Source organism: Acomys minous (assembly GCF_964271855.1).
Source record: "Acomys minous genome assembly, chromosome: 13".
Taxonomy (NCBI): domain Eukaryota; kingdom Metazoa; phylum Chordata; class Mammalia; order Rodentia; family Muridae; genus Acomys; species Acomys minous.
Genome location: NC_140495.1, coordinates 110,402,777 through 110,418,308, shown reverse-complemented (window position 1 = coordinate 110,418,308; position 15,532 = coordinate 110,402,777).

Sequence of the window (15,532 nt, the reverse complement as noted above, 5' to 3'; positions counted from 1 at the left end):
CAGCTGTGTCTGTGGTGTCTGTAACTGCTCTGTCATGAGGCAGGGTCAAAGGTCAAAGTGAGGAAGGAAGGGCCCAAAGCCAGGATGCAGTGGCAAGCGTGAGGTGAAAGTAACAGTCCAGTGTGTGCACCATGGCGGCCGCCTCAGCCACTGCAGCCCCGGGAATGGGTCTCTGCGGGTTTCATGTTAGGGCCAAGCCTTGTGGAGGCGCCCACCCATGGGCACCTTCTTGTTCTGGCCTGAGGGGCAGCAGCTTGTGGTGTTTGACATTTCAGAGCCTGACAGTCACGTTGCTGTAGCTGTGATGTGCAGCAGGCTCCTCACAGACTACCTGGCCTGGCTCCCAGGATGACAGTTTCCCATGCTGAATTTCATTTTCTGAGGGATTTCCTCCAGGAGGCCTGGGCATCTGTGTGTCCTCACAGCCTTGGCAAGACACCGCCTGACAGCCATTCTGAACTGCTGAGCTTCCACACCTGTACAAAAGTCCTGTCCACACAGAGCCTCTAAACGTGCTGTGGGCAGGTGTGGCTCAAAAGGAACTCTTGGTCTTCTGGGGAAATGGATGTCTCCAGAACAACATGGCCCAGAACACAGGGTTCTGGGGAAGAGCATCTCTCTCTATACATCTCTCTGGTTGGCAAGATGGATGGTCTCTACAGAACAGCAATCCAAGACAGGCAGACATAGGCTTTCCCACAGTCAGGGTCTCACAGGAGGCTGCAGTGCCTTTAGATACATTGTGTCTCAGAGTTTTAACACATGTGTGTAATGCACCACATGTGCATTGTCCATGGAGGCCAGAAGAGGGCGCTGGATCCTGTGAAACTGGAGTTAGAGATGTTCGGGAGCCACCTGCCCTGAGGGCTGGGCATCAATCCTGGGTCCTCTGCAAGAACCCCAGGTGCTCTACCACTTAGCCATCTCTCCTGCTGAGATCCCCATTTCTGAAGAGATCTGGCCACATCCTGGTAGGAAGGGATACTCAAGGAGAAATCAGGACCAGACAAGCCTTGCTAGGTTTCCCTACTCTATTAACATTACACTTCCTAACCAATCACATGTGCTGAGCAGTTGTATGTCAACTTGACACAAGGCCCTCTGAGAGGAGGGAACCTCAAGATACCACCAAAAGGTTGGACTGTAGACGAGCCTGTGGGGGCATTTTCTCCCCTCCCCCAACCCCCCAGGGTTTCTCTGTGTAGCCTTCCCTTTTCCTGGACTCTGTAGACCAGGCTGGCCTTGAGCTCACATTAATCTGCCTGCCTCTGCCTCCCAAGTGCTGGGATTAAAGTCATGTGGCACCACAGCATTTTCTTAATTAGTGGTTGATGAGGGAGGGCTAAGGCCATTGTGGGTAAGGCCATCCCTAGGCTGATGATCCTGGGTTTTATAAGAAAGCAGGCTGAGTGGCTGGAGAGATGGCTCAGTGGTTAAGAAAACTGCTCTTCCAGAGGTCTTGAGTTCACACACACACACACACACACACACACACACACACACACACACACGGTGGCTCACAACCATCTATAATGTCATCTAATGCCCTCTTGTGTGTAGGCAGACAATGTATACATAATATATAATACAATAAAGAAATGCAGATTGCATTTAGTCCTTTATCCTAGGAGGCAGAGGCAGCCAGATTGAGTTCAAAGCCAGCCTGATCTACAGAGTGAGTTCCAGGACTTCCAGAGAAACCCAATCCTGTCTCAAAAGCCGGGGGGGGGGGGGGGGGGAGGGAAGGGGAGGAGGAAGAGAAGCAGACTGACAAGCCGGTAAGCAGCGCCCTCCACGGCCTCTGCATCAGCTCCTGCCTCCAGGTTCCTGCCCTGTTTGAGTTCCTGTCCTGACTTCCTTCAGTGATAAGCAGTGATGTAGAAGTGTAAACTGAAAAAACTCTTCCCTCCCAAATTTCTTTGGTCATGATGTTGCACCACAGTAGTAATGACCCTGACTAAGACATGGCCTCCATAAAAACCCTAATGAGTGAGAGGTAGATGTCTAACAGGCGACCCCAAGATTCAAATGCTGTAACTGGTGCAGCCCGTTAACCCTCCCAACACACCACTACAGCTCCCGCCCTCTTCCAACCACCCCAGAAACATTCTTGCACGTAGTGGCTACGTAGAAGTTAATGAGCTCTATCTCAAAAAGAGCCAGAGAGGTGGTGGCTCAGTGGTTAGAGACCAGCCTGCTGTTGGAAAAGACATGAGCTCAGTTCCCAGCATCCACATGGCAGCTCCCAACCATCTCTAATTCCAGTCCCAGGGGACCTGTTGTTCTCTTTTGGCCTCCATGGGTGCTGTACACACATGGTGCACAGACATACATACAGGCAAAACACTCAAGTAAAGCTTAAAGTTTCAAAGAAAAGATTCAGATGGTGTCTTCTGTGGGTAATGTTGCGAACAGCGTATAACCAACTGCAAATATAGGCTGGCCTCCTGCGGTGGCTGCTTTCGTGACCCTCCTGAGGAATCGCCTTCATCAGATTGGCCTGTGGGTATGTTTGGGGCATTTTCTCGATTGCTGACTTGTAGGCTGGTTCAGGACACCAAGAACAAATGGCAAAGCCATTATCCACGCAGGCCTGGCTCGAGAAGGATGGCAAAGCTTCCCTTGGAGGCCAAGTAGGAGTGGTGGTGTACTATTGGTCAGTGTGTGCAAAGGTTCCCAACCGTGGCTTCCTGTTCCTGTCTGTGTATAGCCGGAGTCAGCTCACCTATGGAGACCCCCACATCCAGACTAGCTAATCCCTTCCCCTGATGTATCTTATAAACATGTGGAGGTTCCAGGTTGTGGAGGTGTCAGTAACATCAGAGAAACCACCATACCCCTCTTTTTTTTTAAAGATTTATTTATTTATTATGTATATAGTGCACATCAGATCTCATTACAGATGGCTGTGAGCCACCATGTGGTTGCTGGGAATTGAACTCAGGACCTCTGGAGGGTAGTCAGTGCTCTTTACTGCTGAGCAATCTCTCCAGCGCCCCATACCCCTCTTTTTGTCTTTTATTTATTTGGTTTTTTGAGACAGGGTTTCTCTGTGTAGTTCTTGCTGTCCTGGATTTGCTTTTGTAGACCAGGCTGGCCTCAAACTCACAGTGATCCTCTTGCCTCTGCCTACCCAGTGCTGGGATCAAAGGCGTGTGCCACCACACCCAGTCCATTTTTTTCTTTTTCTTTTTCTTTTTTTTTAGTTAAAAAAAATTGTATACAAGTGATTTATCTGCTAAAAAAGGGCATCAGATCTCATTATAGATGGCTGTGAGCCACCATGTGGTTGCTGGGAATTGAACTCAGGACCTCTAGAAAAGCAGACAGTGCTCTTAACGGCTGAGCCATCTCTCCAGCCCCTTAGGATTTCTATTGCTGCAGTGAAACCCCATGACCAAAAAGCAAGTTGGGGAGGAAAGGGTTTATTCTGCTCACACTTCCACATGGCTGCTCACCATGGAAGGACATCAGGACAGGGACCAGGGACAGGAGATGATGCAGAGAGCATGCAGGGCGCTGCTTACTGGTTGCTTCCTATGGATTGCTCAGCCTGCTTTCTTATAGAGCCCAGGACCACCAGGCCAGGGCTGGCCCCGCCCACAATGCCCTGGGCCCTCCCCATCAGTTAGTAATTAAGGAAATGCCTTATGGCTTGATGTTATGGAGGCATTTGCTCAATTGGGATCCCCTCCTTTCAGAGGACTCTGGCTTGTGTGTCAAGCTGACACAAGACCAGCCAGCACACACACAGACATTGTAGTTGCCTGGGCTGGGAAGACGTTTCAGCGGCTGAGAGCTCGTGGCTTCTCTCCAGAGGACCTGAATTTGATTCCCAGCATCCACAGAACACCAACAGCCAAAGCTCTGCCTCAGGGGATCTGTGCTACATGGACACAGCACGCATGTGGTGCACAGATGTGCACTCAAGCACATAAACCCGTAAACACAGAAATAAAGAAATCAGGGGCTGGGGGCATGGCTCAGCCATTAAGAGCACCGGCTGCTCTTCCAGAGGACCCAGGTTCAATTCTCAGCACACACATGACAGCTCACACCTGTCTGTAACGCCAGTTCCAGAGCCTCCGATGCCCTCACACAGACATACGTGCAGGAAAAACACCAACGCACATGAAATAGAAGTAAATTAAAAATTAACAACCCCACCCTGTTTTTTGTTTTTTGTTTTTTTTTTTTACCGACATCAGGCAGTAGATTGTGAGGCATCTGAGAGGCTGCAGACAAGAACCTAGAGGATGATGGGATTTTCCTCCTGCCATTCACTTGCTCTCATTACTCACTCAAAGGCTGCACACATCTGCCCACTTCAGCATCCGCCGGTTAAACAGAGCCTCCTCTGGAAGAAGCCTGGTCCAAATCTGGCAAATGTTGCGGTCAGCAGTGAGCATCACTCACAAGCGTTGCGTCTCTGACACAGGGTCACTGATGGTTTCTTTACACTGGGAGCATCGGGTGGCCCGAGGGAACGGTGGGAGCTCTGCTCTGTGCTCACAGTGACCTGGGGACCTTGCTCAGGGCCCTGGGCCACTTGCAAGACTCTAAGCCCTGTTGTTTGGCAGCAGCTGAGGTGCAGGCTTCGAGGTAGTTTGTCATCAGGCAGCTGTGCTTCAGGGCTCCGCTGCGTCAGTTGGTTAACGAGTTGGTGACTACTCAGATTTATCACTTGGAAAAGGCTGTCACCGGGGCTGACAGGATGGCTCTGTGATTAAAGTTGCTTGCCACGCAAGCCCAGCTACCTGAGCTCCATTTCTGCAACCCTTTTAAAGGTGGAAGGTGAGACCAGAGTCCATAGTGCCCTTTGACCTCACACGTGCTCCGAGGTAAGTACACAAACACACTAATAAACTTGGGGTATAGTTTTTCATTATACACACACACACACACACACACACACACACACACACACACACACCCCTACACAATGTCCTATATAGCCCCATTTGTCCTGGAACTCCCTGTGTAGACCCAGGTGGCCTAGAACTCAAAACCGTCCGCCTGCCTCTTCCCCCAGCCCCCCAGCCCAGTGCTGGGATGAAAGGTGTGGGTACCACATCAAGGTTTTAGTAATACATTCCTTAAAGGTTGACATCGCTGACCTAGAGTTTCCCAAATTGCTCGTAACAATTTCGGAAGTGTCGTGAAAGAGGCACAGTTTTTGACGGCGGTGTGGTTCCCTGTTTTCCCTGCCCTGTTCAAATCACCTGGGGGTGCTTCCGTGACCAAGTTCCACAGGCCGGGGGAGAGCGCCACCTGCAGGCCACCTGCGGAACAGCAACCACGTATCCTGGTCAGTATTGCAGCCTCCTGAAGTGTTGAGAAGCATGCAAGAGCTTCTTGTGCACCTGTGCACGTCATTGTGCACCTGTGTAAAGATTCAAACGCTGGCTTCCGTGCCCCCCCCCCGTATCTGGTTGAAATCCTTGTTCTGTGAGTCTGTCTACCCAATTGTTTTCTGATGTGTTAATAAGGAGGCTTGAAGGGGCTGGAGAGATGGCTCAGAGGTTAAAAGCACCTGCTGTTCTCCCAAAGGTCCTGAGTTCAATTCCCAGCAACCATATGGTGGCTCACAAACATCTTTTTTTTTTTTTTTTTTTTTTTTTTGCTTTTTGAGAGAGGGTTTCTCTGTGTAGCCTTGGCTGGCTTGGACTCCCTTTGTAGATCAGGCTGGCCTCGATCCACCTGCCTCTGCCTCTTGAGTGCTAGGATTACAGGCGTGTGCCACCATGCCTGGCATAATAAGTCTTAAAAAAAAATTAGGAGGCTTGACAGCCAGTTAATGAACAGAGGAGAGAATAGAGCTGGCCTTCCTGCCAGCTAGGGGAGGAGGAGGAGAGGAGGAGAGGAGGTAGAGATGGAGCCACGAGGAGAGGTCCAGGACTCACTGAAAAGCCCGCCCAACCTGGATGATGGCAGCTGTGTGGGAAGGCGTGCAAGCTTTGTCACAGGTGAAAGCAGTCTTGGCGGGCTTTACCCTTGGACCCACCATGGATGCTCCCTGAGATTAACCTTGAGATAGACTGGGTGGAGCCATCCTGGACCTGGAATTCAGGAAGCAGATGGGGGGGGGGTAGGGTGGTAGGGGGGTCAAGGGGACACTCCACCTGGACTATTGTGTTTCTAATTGATCAGCAGGTTCAGACCGAGATCAAGCGCAAGTGGATCGGGAAAAGGACCAGCGAACAGGCTGGACCAGCATGCAGGCCAGAGACACCTAGGGACCCGTCCCATGGAACAGATACCGGAAGGTTCACTTTTTTCCCCTTTAACCTTTTTTCCCTCTTGTGTAAGATAGTTGGGTTGTATAATAAAGTTTAATTGGTGTTTTGTTTTTTGTTTTTGTTTTTCGTTTTCTGAGACATGGTCTCTCTGTGTAGCCTTGGCTGTCCTGGACTCACCTTGTAGACCAGGCTGGCCTCGAACTCACAGCGATCCACCAGCCTCTGCCTCCCAAGTGCTGGGATTAAAGGTGTGCGCCACAACACTAAAGTTTAATTGTTACGAAACAGAGCCAACACAGCTGAGCCCCTGCAACTCAGAGACCCTCTTCTGGCTGCTGGCTGCTCAGCGTCCTCCAAAGGGAACTCCGGGAGATGGGATTTTAGCTGGGAGGAAGCCAGATTAGCTTAGAGGGTAAAATAGATTCATACTGCCCAGTTCTTGTGCCATAAAGCTTGCTAAATAAACATAAAAGTCCAGTCTCAATCATTTGGATGCTAGCTGGGTTAAGAGAGAAAACAGCCACTAAAAGTGGTCAGCTGGCCTCCGAAGCACCCTCTTCCCAGAGCTTGCAGCTTTTTGAGCAGTAGGCAAGCTGAGACATGCCACCCAGGAGGTGCCAGGGAAGGCCGGTGGGACTCAGGATGTAAACAAATGGCACATTCTGGCAAGATCTGCAAACACCGTTTCCCGGAGTTACCTTCGGAGGATGCTGAGCAGCCCATAGTACCAGAGATGGATCTCGGAGTTCCAGAGTCTCGGCTGTCATGAGGCATCACCAAGGTCTGTTGGGCTTTTCAGTGATGTAGCTGCCTTTGAGTCACCCCTACTCCAGTTAGTGACCCCAGTAAAATCTCAGTGACTCACCAAGGTGGACTTTGGTGTTCTATTTACTTCCATCTGCTGTGAGTTCATCTCTGGGGCAAGTAGAAGTGTGTCACATCTACCAGGACAGTTCTGTCGCCCAACATAGGTGCACATCTGAATTTAGCAAGTTCTAAGCAGCAGCAGAAAAAGTGCAGGAGGCTCTGGCGCCCCACAGGGAAGCTGTTCAAACCAGCCCGACCTTGACTGATGGCTTCTCTGATATGGAAAAGTTCTAAAGGAGGTGCAGGACATTTAGGGACCCTTGCTGTACCATACTGGTGCTAACCAGATTCACCCCGCATCTGCAGATGTGCACAGAACTCTGGCCTCCACTCACAAGGATTCAGAGAACATTCCAGAAACAATAGCCCCTCCATGCACTGCTTTAGACATAAGCCTGGGTTTCCTGGTCGACTGTTATGCCGGGTGTTAACTGGAATCAACTAACAGACAAGCTGATTACAGAGAAAAGATCCACCCTGAATGTGGGGAGCCCCTTCCGGTGACCTCAGATAGAGAGGTCTGACAGGAAAGCTCTCCCTTTGCCTGCTTGCCTTCACGTCACGCTGGCAAGCCCACCTGCCTTGCTTGAGTCTCACTGCTGAGTTGATCTACCCTAAGCAGTAGCTGCCACCTCTGTTTTTCAGTGACATCAGAACCCGGCTACTGTGGACTTCCTTCGAGGACAGAGATCACTGGCTCTCCAGGAATGAACGCCCAGGCTTCCAGAGACAGGCAGGGGCCGGTGACGCTCTGTCTGCTTCATGGCCTGCGCTGGTTTCTCTGCGGTGGAAAAGGGGCTGACTACATCCATTGGGACGGAATTCACGTTCTTGAAAATATGAACAGTGATACCAAGGGTGCTTGAAAATTAGCACCCTGCTCTTGGGCCAGCTACCCGCCCCACCCCTGAAATGGCTGGGGCACCCTGCACTGCAGGAATGCTGCTGCCAAAAGGCGAGGGACCCTGCATGCCCCTCAAGGACTGTGTCACGCTGACCAGGAAATGTCAGCAACTGAGCTGTATTCTGAGAAAATGGCTCCTCATGGACCTATTCCCCCCCCCCATTGGTGATTATGCTAATATGTTCCCAAACCCGGTCCTATTTCCTTCCACTGAAAATGCATAACCAGATGCCTCAGCAAAAGTCCCGCCCTCTGTCAAGAGTTCCCTTCTTCAGGGTTGTCCCAGACGTGGGCTGCAATGCCGCAGCTGTCCACTTCCACAGGGGGACTGCACAGTGAGCAGACATGTTTCAGTCAAGCCCTGCTGGGCGCTGATCACAGGGCACACCCACGAGGTGCACTGTGGGAGACAGAAAACCATAGCAGGAGTAGGAACCATAGGTGTGCACGGGCCACTTACCTCTCCATGTAACTTGCTGGTTCCTTCAGGATCTGCTCAGGCCTTGTCCTGTGTGCCCCACATCTCCCTGAGATGAAACCAGACCGCTCGCTGCCTCACACTCACGCCCCACTTCTCAGAACTCTTTTGTCTTCCCCGGATGAACTGTACCTTCAAATCATGAGCAAAAAATAATGTCTTCCTTGAGTTACTATTGTCGTGTATTTGGCCACAGCAATGAGAAGAGCAAGTGTCATCACCCCTGTGCTGTATGTCAGAGTCTGACCAGGGCCCCGTGGAGGAGGAATCTCTGGTCTGGGAAGCCAGCTTAGTTACTCTTTTCCTGAACTCAGGGTAACAACAGAGCTTTTTACGGGATGCTTCTAAAACCTATGGGTTTGTGTGTGCCTTTAAAAGACTGGACTTTTGAGCCAGGTGGTGGTGGTGCATACCTTTAATCCCAGCACTTGGGAGGCAGAGGCAGGTGGATCGCTATGAGTTCGAGGCCAGCCTGGTCTACAAAGTGAGTCCAGGATAGCCAAGGCTACACAGAGAAACCCTGTCTCAAAAAACCAAAAAAAGGACTGGATTTTATTTATTAAACTTTACCATAGAAATGTGTATACATCCAGTATAGACGGAGTTCATTGCTGTCCTAAATTCTGACAAAGGCCCCCACTGGGAGTCTTTTTTTTCCTGTGGATACAGCAACTATATTGAGACAATGTTGTAACTTTACACATTTACTCATGTAGGGGCAGCAGGAGAAGGAGAGGCCAGTCTGGGCTACAGAGTGACTCCCAGGACAGCCCAGGCTACACAGAGAAGCCTTGTCTTGAAAAACAAACAAACAGGGGCTGGAGAGATGGCTCAGTGGTTAAGAGCTCTGACTGTTCTTCCAAAGGTCATGAGTTCAATCCCCAGCAACCACATGGCAGCTCACAACCATCTATAATGAGATCTGATGCCCTCTTCTGGCCTGCAGGTGTACATGCAGGCAGAGCACTGTATACCTAATAATAAAAAAAAAAAAAAAGAAAAGAAAAACAAACAAACAGACAGACAAACGTAGCCTTTTCTTGGCATTTTAACTTGTCAGAAATTGGATTTCATCTCACTCCTGTCAATCAGTGACAGACATGGCATCATCGTCTCAGCTTGTTCACAGGTAAATTTGCTTTGCCCGCCATAGTCTCATTACCCCAACTCATTACCAGTTGGTGGTGTCCAGCGCATGAGGGTTAAATGGCATTTGAAAAGCATCCCGAAGGGGCTGGGAGGATGGGCCACCAGGTAGGAACGTTTGCTGTTCCTGCAGAGGGCACAGTTCTGATCCCAGCACCATGTTTACTTGTGGGTGGTGGTGGTTATAACTCCAAGTCTAGTGACCTCTGGACACTGCACCCATGTGGTGCCTTATGTGTAGGTGAGGCACTCACATGAAACAGAAAGTAAGTAAAACTGTGTACATTAAAGTGTCTTCAGAAACACTGCTTCATGATCAAGCATAGCAAGGAATGGTTACTGCACATGCAGGAAACCATGGCGACAAGGCGGCAGGGCAGACGCTGAAGTTCAGTCATTAGAGCAATGGTGACAATTCCATATTTTCTCCCAAAGCAACAACATGCTTTACAGAATAGTGCGTGGTGGCGCACGCCTTCAATCCCAGCACTTGGGGGGCAGAGGCAGGTGGATCGCTGTGAGTTCGAGGCCAGCCTGGTCTACAAAGAGAGCCCAGGACAGCCAAGGATACCCAGAGAAACCCTGCCTCAAACAACCAAACACAAAACCAAAACGAACCACTTTACAGGGCTTAGAGAGGAAGATGTGACAAGCAGGCGAGGCAGAGCTACACGGTGTCAATGAGGCTCTTGTGGTAGAGCTACTCGTCCAGGTGGCTGAAGGCAGGACAACCCGCCAAACCAAATCCTGGGAACTGGGGAGGCAAATCAAGTGTGAGGGCTGGTGTCACCTGTCACGTGTGGAGCAGGACCATCTGAGATGCCCAACCCCACTTCCTGCTCAGTTCCTGCTCAGTTAGTCAGAGGCGCTGGTGGTAGCGCTCCTTCAGGAAAGGCTGCTGCCCACGCTTGGAGGGCCCTGTGTGGGAAATGCTGACGTGGATGACTGTGGTGTGAGAAGTGACAGGGAAGAAGTGGACTGACACAAGGAATCACCATCACCGCTTACCCAGCACACCCCACGTGATCTGCGCATCTGCACAAGGTTTATGGAATAAAATCCCTGTGGCCTCGAGGGAACAGGATACCGTAAGGTCTCACATCCTGCTTTCGGGGCACCCCATGTCCACTCCTGTTATAGAAGAGGCTGGAGAATGGTCCAGGCTTGTCAGGAGCCCTGACACCTGCTGCCACCACTCCCTCCTTGGATGAGGCTGAGGACACTGAGCAAGAAGAGCACCCCCTCTCTGTGTGCCACAAGATGGTGAGTCTGTTAGTGTATTCATTTTATCTACTATAATGGGGTTCTTATTCCTCTACCTTCCTTCCAACCGTAATGCCTTCCGTCACCCCAACAGTAGGTAGAAGAAGAAGAAGAAGAAGAAGAAGAAGAAGAAGAAGAAGAAGAAGAAGAAGAAGAAGAAGAAGAAGAAGGCTAGAAGGGAGAGGGGTAGCATGTATCTCTTTACAGCTCCAGCTTGTTAGAGTCATCAGGACTTTGGGGCAACACCAACCCCAGCCATCAGGGAATGCAGCAAACCAGCAACAGCAGACGCAGCGGAAGGACGAACCAGCAACAGCAAGGGGAGCAGCGGCCTTCTTTGGAGTCCCCTGGTTCTGAGATTTATACCCTCTCAGAGTCACCAGAATTAAACTATCTGCAGCCGGCAAAGATGACACACCTGCCAGAGCATGAGACAATCACAGTCAACAGCTGCGGACAAACTAAAGCAGCCCCACTCACCTGGGGCTAAAGTAAAACGTTTACAGAACTGAGGTTTTCTTTGTTTTTGTTTTTTGAGACAGGGTCTCTCTGTGTAGCCCTGGCTGTCCTGGACTCACTTTGTAGACCCAGCTGACCTAGAACTCACAGAGATCCACCTGCCTCTCTCTGCCTCCCGGGTGCTGGGATTAAATGTGTGCGCCAGTACGCCTGGCTACATAATTGAGTTTTTAAAGAAACCAAGACTTCCACTACATTTCCCCCTTTTAGTTTAAAAAAAAAAGGCCTTTTATTTAACATTAATAAACTATATATAATAAGAATAATTATGAGACTGGGCGTGGTGGCGCACGCCTTTAATCCCAGCACCTGGGAGGCAGAGGCAGGCGGATCAGTGTGAGTTCGAAGCCAGCCTGGTCTACAAAGAGAGCTTCCAGGACAGACAGGGCTACACAGAGAGACCCTGTCTCAATCAGCTAAGAATTGTATTTATTGTTCTTTCTCTCCTGCTCTTTCTTCCTCTGTCTCTTGTCTCTCTCTGGGGTGCCCTCCCCCCCTTTTTTCCCATGCTCATATAATAAACTTCTCCATATCAGAAAAAAAAGAATTATATTTATTATGTCCAGTCCATTTGTACTTGGTACCATTGGAAAAAGTTCTCCGCTGTCTATCCTGCCCTGCTGAGTCCAAAGTTCTGTACCTAAATCGCTTTCTTGTGACTTGCAGCTATCAACCTAGAAAGCATCTTTCAGAGCCTAAAACATTTTCTTACATCCCAAGCAACACAAGCTTTTGCCTTTATTGTTAATAAGGAAAACTGTAAGACTCTAACTACCTAGTCTTCAACCTCCTCAGAGACGTGAGCAGGAAATGCATATTATCTAACTACGTGGGAAGTGCACGCAAACAGCTTCCAAAATTAAGAACTGACAGGCAGCTGGCTGCACAGCCACCAAACTTCCTCTCTTCTGCTGGAGCACCAGTGTTCAGCTTTCCAGTCCAGTGTACCTGGCAGATGTTTTTGAAGCAGGAGCTATGAAGGACTTGCTTACCCTGTCTTGGCAGAGCTTAGCAGCTGATTCAGTCTGCATCCAAGTTTGCCCATTTTAGGCAGAATTTTGTCTGTAGTAAAAGTGAGGACTTTTTTTTTTTTTTTTTTTTTTTTTTGGTCCAGCGTCTAGCTTGCCACATTAGAAGCATCTCCATATGGAGGTTTCCTGGTACTCAAATCTTCTTTGAGGCAGGTTGGGGGTGCCGTCAGGAGCTGACTTGTTAGTCAACAAAGCCTTAAATTAAAAAAAACCTCTTAAAATGCCATATTCTGTAGGTCTGTGAGGGTTTTGAAGACCACATATGTATTTACCATTATACAGTGCATAATCTTTCTGCCTATCTATCTATCATATATTAGAATAGACAAATGTTGCTTGCTCTGCTTAACTTTGAAAACACATACAAAAGACTAAATAAAGCTATTTCTTAACTAATAAGCTAGTACCTAACAAGACTACAAAGAAGATTAACTACTAACTTGCGTTTCTAATTATCTTGAGCAGTTTGCAACAGTAGCTTTCCTAAGACTAGAACTTTACATATTTTTTTGTTTTTGTTTTTTGTTTTTTGAGACAGGGTTTCTCTGTGTAGCCCTGGTTGTCTTGGACTCACTTTGTAGACCAGGATGGTTTTGAACTCACAGTGATCCACCTGTCTCTGCCTCCCAGAGTGCTGGGATTAAAGGCATCCAGCACCATGCCTGGCTACATTTTTAAAAATTTTTTTTTGTTTTTCGAGAGAGGGTCTCTCTGTGTAGCCTTGGCTGTCCTGGACTCATTTTGTAGACCAGGCTGGCCTCGAACTCACAGTGATCCACCTGCCTCTGCCTCCTGAGTGCTGGGATTAAAGGCATGTGCCACCACGCCTGGCCTATGGCTACATTTTTTAAATGAGTTGCTTATGTACAATACTTTAAGCAAGAGTTGAACAAAATAGTCATTTTAAAAATTATTTATTTATTTATTTTATATACATTGGTGTTTTGCCTGCATGTATGTCTGTGTGAGGGTGTCAGATCTTGGAGTTACAGACAGTTGTGAGCTGCCATGTGGGTGCTGGGAATTGAACCAGGCTCCTTCAGAAGAGCAGAAGAGCTTAACTGCTGAGCCACCTCTCCAGCACTGAACAAAATAATCTTAAGTATCTAACAATATACAATAATCCATACTATTGTAATATTTGAGACTAGTGCCACAGATTCAATAATCTACCATTTATCCTATAATCCTATATCGTCCCTCTTTTTTTTTTTTTTTTTTTTTTACACTTTTTTAGGAGGGGGAAACAGGGTCTCTCTGTGTAGCCTTGGCTGTCCTGGACTCGCTTTGTAGACAAGGCTGGCCTCGAACTCACGGAGATCCGCCTGTCTCTGCCTTCGAAGTGCTGGGATTAAAGGCGTGCGCCACCACCGCCCGGCTCTAAAATGTTATTTTATGTGCATTTTTGTTTGGTCTGCATTCATATCCTTGTGAGGGTGTCAGATATCCTGGAACTGTATTTACAGACAGATGTGAGCTGAAATATGGTTGAACTGAACCCGGGTCCTCTGGAGGAGCAGCCAGGGCTCTTAATCCCTGAGCCATCTCTCCATCCCCTCTAGGGCAGGGTTTTAAAATAGGAAAAGCCCTAACCAGGCAACAACCAGGTCACCAGGTGGGAAACTGGGAGGAGGGCAGCATTACATATTTTTTTTTAGCTAAACACAAGAAGAATCTATTTCATTCTGAGCACAGTGTCCGCATATCTAGACAAAGCATTTTAAGCTGATTGGCTGGGATCTGGGGCAGGGGAGATCTTGGGGGCTTTCCAGTTCTCTGGGAGTGAGAAACAGAGCAGGATGTTGTGGCCTTAACTCTAATAGAACATCACTTACCTTTAGCCAATCAGAACATGCACTTCTCATCTGTTGTTTTGCTCTAAGCAGCAGACACTGAACCTTCCTGGTTCAGACACACAGGGCCTGAGAACATGAACTTAATTTTATCTTGTAACCAAAATGGAGACTTGTAGCCAAAATGGCTTCTGATATGCTAAGAGTGAAAGCCAGTGCCAGCAGAGGAGCCACCGCTACGCTAGGAACTAAAGTGGGTCTCAGCGGAGGGCTTCAGAGTTTAAGCAGGCTACACAGGCTACAACACTACAAAATCCTAATCTTAAAAAAATTATTTATTGATTATTTATACAGTATTCTGCCCCCATGTGTCCCCGAATGCCAGAACCATTACAGATGGCTGTGAGCCACCATGTGGTTGCTGGGTATTGAACTCAGGACCTCTGGAAGAACAGACAGTGCCCTTAACCTCTGAGCCATCTCCCCAGCCCCCCCAAAAATCCTAATCCTATTAAAACTACTAACTCATTGTAAACTGTTGAAGACAATTAAGCCGTGGAAAGTAATAGTCACCTTATAAATGCTCAGATTAAACTACGGTGTAGTCATCCCAAGTCCTCATATAATGAACTAGGAATAAACTTTATTTAGCTTTCTGTATGTGTTTCTTTTCTTTTTCTTTTTTCTTTTTGGTTTTTCGAAACAGAGTTACTCTGTGTAGCCTTCGCTTTGTAAACCCGTTGTGTAGAACTCACAGCGATCCGCCTGCCTCTGCCTCTAGAGTGCTGGGATTAAAGGCGTGCGCCACCACGCCCGGCTCTGTATGTATTCTCAATGTTAAGGCAAAGTCTGTTTAGTTTAGATATGCTTACTGCTAGCATTCTGCTTCTGTCTGCCTACCTGTGAGGTCATTGCTTACCTGCCATGGGGGCGTGGCCTCTGCCCAGGGCCTTATGAAAGGACAGACTCTCCCAGCACCACCTTCCCCCTTTCTCTCTCCCTCTGTCTCTGTCGCTATCTCTCTTTCTCTCTCTAGGACACCCTCCCCCTTTCTTTCTCCGCCCCCCACCCCATGCTCATTTAATAAACTCTACAACATAATATCTTCTGCCTGTATCTTATTTCTTATTGCCTTATATCTTATATTAAGCTTAAAACTGGTGCCATGCCTTGGCTGTCCTGGACACACTTTGTCGACAAGGCTGGCCTTGAACTCCCAGTGATCCACCTGCCTCTGCTTCCCAAGTGGTGGGATTAAAGGCGTGCTCCACCACGCCTGGCTTTTTTCTGTC